Raw genomic sequence first — 5208 nt, 5'->3', positions numbered from 1 at the left:
CATCTCATCTGGCAAAGAGAAAGGAGCTCTGAGGAGCTGTACAAAATGGAAGGCTTTTATAGGCAGAAGGGGGGGAAAGAATGGATTGTCTCAGGCAAGGTCATTTTTTTTTAAAAAGATTTTATTTATTTATTGAGACACACACAGAGAGAGAGAGGCAGAGACGCAGGCAGAGGGAGAAGAAGGCTCCATGCAGGGAGCCCGACGCAGGACTTGATCCTGGGTCCCCAGGATCACACCCGGGCTGCAGGTGGCACTAAACCGCTGTGCCACCAGTGCTGCCCAAGGTCATTTTCTTTTTGGAGATGAAAGGGGTCTTTCAGGCAGATTACCTCACTAGGGCTGACCAGGAAATTCCAGATGGACCAGTTAAGATTACATTCCTGGGAGGGACTGATACTGCAATTAGGTTAGGTATTAAGTCTTGGTTTGCTGATGTGGAGCTCAGCACAAGTGACTCCATTTCATTTTGGACCTGTTGTTTCTTTTTAAGAAGGAAAAAAGCTCACACATAGCTCACACCATGCCCCATGGAGAGGGCATATATATATAAAACTTTCACTGCATTTGTTCAACTAAACAGTTTTCTCCTTGTTCAGATATAGCAAGTGGAAAACTTATTAAATATGTATTAGTGTGAGGGCTGTCCCCTAATCTCTTACTTCTCATAACACTTCAACAATTATTCAAGAAACACTGAGTAGCGACTGTGGATGGTATGTTGAATATACAGATCCTATCCTCTTTACCTCAACAGATTCACCTGCCTCCTGGCTAGCCAGCCTTCTCTTTGAGATTTATTACCCTGGGCTAGCATTCTCCCCTTGCACCTTCCCTGTCAAAGTGTACCAAATTTGTGTTCTATTACCTGTAGTTTTGGTAGATGATTGGTCAGTTAATGAGGTAAGTGGGTAATGACACAACCATGCATATTAATCCAGGATCTCTACTCAGTATATGGTTGCCTGACTGGCCCTGGATTACCCTGTGACTTTGAGAGGGCATGAAGTAATGCCTCAGAATGACTGGATCTCTCTTCAAAAAAAAAAACCAGTTTCTATTCTAGAATTTTTGGTGTAAACCTGGATAAAAGTTTATTTGGGGGACAGGAGAACCCCTGTTCCCTGTAGCAAGGAGTGTTACTTTGCCAGGCATCCATATTCTACTAAAAGTAGCTGGCTTTCAGGGATCTGCATGCTGATCAAGCTTTCTTGGCCAAAAGCAAATACCAGGCTAAATGAGAGGGATTGTATTAAGTAAGTTAATAAGTGGATTTCTTTTCTGTAGCATTTCATCTTTAATATTAGCACCTCAGCAAGAAGGCCATCTCTTGGATTCTGAAGTTCAGTAGGAAGTATATTTGTGGTTACACTTGTGGTATTCCAAAAGAAATGCAAAGTTGATAATCGTCATAGCTTTATCTCTATTTGGGAAGCAAATTGCCCTTTTTTGCTCTTATCAAAAGGTTAATTCCTCAGTTTTATTTTTCCAGTTAATTTTTTGACTTTGCTCTAGCTGACCATTTTCTCTCTTTATTCTGTCTTTGTTCAAGGTTACCTCAACCTTTCCCCTCCCCATCTACTGCCTAACTTGGCTGTACTGTAAATATATATATATATATATATATATATATATATATATATATATTATTATTCATAGAGATGCAGAGAGAGAGAGAGAGAGAGAGGCAGAGACACAGGCAGAGGGAGAAGCAGGCTCTATGCAAAGAGCCCGACGTTGGACTCGATCCCAGGTCTCCAGGATCACGCCCTGGGCTGCAGGCGGCGCTAAACCCCTGCGCCACCGGGGCTGCCCTGTAAATATATTTGTACAACTTTTTGTACAGGCAAGAACGTAGGCTTGAGAGAGCATGAGGCAGGTTAATCAATCCTGCCTTTTACAGAGGGCAGGACTGACCTGAATCTCAAATCCCTTATCTGCAAATAGGGATAATAATACAATAACCTCTCAACTTAATGTAAAGGTTAAATGAAATAATGCATGAAAAAAAAAAAAGAAATAATGCATGAGAATGCCTTTATCCTTGTGTGGTTTGAGGAAGTAATCACCATACTCACTCACTCATGCCAGCTCTTCCTTTTTCTCCATTCATTAGGAGAAATTCACAGAGTTGAATGAAATTGCCAATGTTTGCTATACATATAGTAACTTTAAAAACTACATTTAAACAGACCATAATAAGATATTTAAAACAGATCTACTATGGTTTCTTTAGAGGGCCCCTTTTCTGAAATTATTTGACTGTTTTCAAAGAAAGGGTCTAACCAGGAAACACCAAAGTGTTTGATTCTTTTTTTTTAAGGTAATTTTCCCTCATGGTAATTTTCTATCTTGTCAGTTATGTGTCTGGTGTATTTTCTGCAGGACAGACTTCTATCGTTTATAGCAAATGGTTAGCTTTAAATGGAAATCAATTATATTAACAAATGTGTATATGCATTAGATGTATAAGAATAGTTAAGAGTGGAGAGATAGAAGTGCCTAACTTTTCCCGAGTGTTTGCATGAAAAACTTTCAATTCTTCAACACAGTGGAAAAGAAATGCGCTGAAAATAAAAATTAGAGCCTGGGTGGCTCAGTTGGTTGAGCATCTGCTTTCAGCATAGGTCATGATTGCAGGGTCCTGGGATCCAGCCGAGCCCAAAACAGAATCAGACTTCCTGCTCAGCAGGGTGTCTGCTTCTCCCTCTTCCTCTGCCTGCAGCTCCCCCTGCTTGTGCTCTCTTTTTCTCTGTGTCAAATAAACAAATACAATCTTTATTCTTTTTTATTTTTTTTAAGATTTTATTTATTTATTCATGAAAGACACACACACACACAGAGGGAGGCAGGGATCCCAGGGATCCCACAATTACAATCTTTAATAAAAATAGATAAAATAAAATTCTTTGACCATAAATCAAATCTTCCTTTTATCTTGGAACTGCTTACATGGAGATGATTTTCCAGAGAAGGGAGACAGATAGTAAATGTGATATTTAAGACAATTATGTAGTTGGTTAGAAGAAACTGAGTGTTATGAAGAAAGAAAAAAAATAGAGCAAGTGAGAGGAATCTGTAAAATCTTAAAAAATGGGAGGGGGGCGGGAATCCCTGGGTGGGTCAGCGGTTTAGCACCTGCCTTTGGCCCAGGGCCTGATCCTGGAGGCCCAGGCTCCAGTCTCACGTTGGCCTCCCTGCATGGAGCCTGCTTCTCCCTCTGCCTGTGTCTCTGCCTCTCTCTCTCTCTATGTCTCTAATGAATAAATAAATAAAATCTTAAAAAAAAAAAATTGAGACGAATCTGGAGTCTGGGGGAGAGGGAAGACATGATACATACTTCGGTTGGGATAGAACCCATTGCAGGGTTGCCAGATTTAGAAAAAAACAAAAAACAGGAATTTCAGTTAAACGTAAATTTCAGATAAACAATGAATACTTTTTAAAATATACAGTTGTCCCATGCAGTATTTGGGACATACTTACACTAAGATGCTATTCATTGCTTATCTGAAATTCTGAAATTCAGATATAACTGATGCCTTGTAGTTTTGCTGGTTCAACACCCCGCCCCCCTACAACCACCACCACCACATTAAGAGTGAGATTTGAGCAAAGATAGAAGGAGATATGGAACAGCAGTGTTGGGAAAGAATGCTCCATGTTGATAGATGGGACTGTGGTGGGTACATGTACAGCAGCAAGGGACTGAGGAATAATGAGGAAATGAGAAAGAAGGGAGTGGGAAGATAATGGGACCTTGCAGTCCTTTGGAAATATTTTGCTGTCTTTCTTGAATGAACTAAGTAAAAATCCACTGTAGAGTTTTCTGCAAAGACATGTTGTAAACTAACGTCTTATTTTTAAAAAAATCACTCTGGCTGCTGTGTTGAAAATATAGAACAGAGGGGCAAGGACAGAAGGAGGGGGTTTTGGTGTAATCTAGAATAGTGTGATGGTGGCTCAAACTGAGGTGATAGTGATGTTGAAATGTTGAGTTTGGGAGCAACTGGTCAAGAAAGAATTCTTGAAACATCTTTTGTGCAAAAGATAAGTCCTTTAATAAGGACTGGGACAGGATTCATGGGCACAAAGAGCTGCACCCGGGGTTGTGACAGGTGACTCATTGGTTTGGGATAGCATAAGTCTCCAAGGAATTTTGGAAGCAAGGTTTCCAGGACCTCAAGGGGGCTAGCTGTTGATGGGAAAAGGTCATTTATTACTGTGTAGTAAAACCTTAGTCATGAGACTCTTCAGTTGTATATCAGTGGGTCATATGGTTGGAGGATGATTGCTAAGAGACATCTTGGGAAGTAGGGATAAAGGAAGTTTCCAAAGGAATTTTTATATGTTAAAGAAGACTTACAGGATCTTGAGGGGGTCTGGCTAATGTTAAGCTAAGAGTGCCTTTTGCCTTTAGCAAAGTATCAACATTAAGGCAACTAAGTTCCCAGAGGAAGGTCACTTTGCTTGTTTCAAGGACTTGTCAATGGGCGGTAAGTAGTAAGGAAATTTAGTTTTTTCTTTTGCCTTTGTTTCTCATATCAATAGTAGTGAAGCAAAGAGAAATAGTTGGATTTTGAATATATTTTTTAAGAGACAACATAATTTTCTAACAAACTGTTTGAAAAATAGGAATTAAAGAATGAAAGGTAGTTTTTAAATCTCAGAGCCTGAAAAGAAGGGAGCTGCTGCTATCCACTGGGATAGGAAAGATGTGAGTGGAGCAGGTCAGAGGAAAATATCAGGAATCTACTTTTGGAAGTGCTAGATTTGATAAAAATCAAGATATCTGTGCAGTGCCTTTGAGTAGACCACTAGATATAGAAGTGTGACCTGGGAAGGAGATGTAAATTTTGTGCTCTCCATAAACTCCATTTAGATCAGCATTCCCAAGAGAAATGGCTTGTCACAATCCTCCTCAGGAAGTATTTGATCCTTCTAGTTTTAATGAGAAAATATCTTTGTTTGAACCTGTTGCTTTGTTTAGTTTTTTATCACCTATCCATCACTTTTCAAAGATTGAGGCAAGAGTGATAGATTTAAAACATTTCTTCATTTTTTTAATCCTCCTGAAATCCAGGAAAGTAGGAAGAGTTGTTTTTCTTAAACAAGGTCCCTTTTAGTGAGATTTTTCTCAAATTTGTCATTGAGGGTCTCATTCTAGATAATCCTGTTCTTTTTTTTTCTTTTTCTTTACTTTTTCTC

Source organism: Vulpes lagopus, chromosome 6, assembly GCF_018345385.1.
Source record: "Vulpes lagopus strain Blue_001 chromosome 6, ASM1834538v1, whole genome shotgun sequence".
Taxonomy (NCBI): domain Eukaryota; kingdom Metazoa; phylum Chordata; class Mammalia; order Carnivora; family Canidae; genus Vulpes; species Vulpes lagopus.
The sequence above is the reverse complement of the archived record's forward strand: the minus strand, read 5'-3'. Positions refer to the sequence as shown.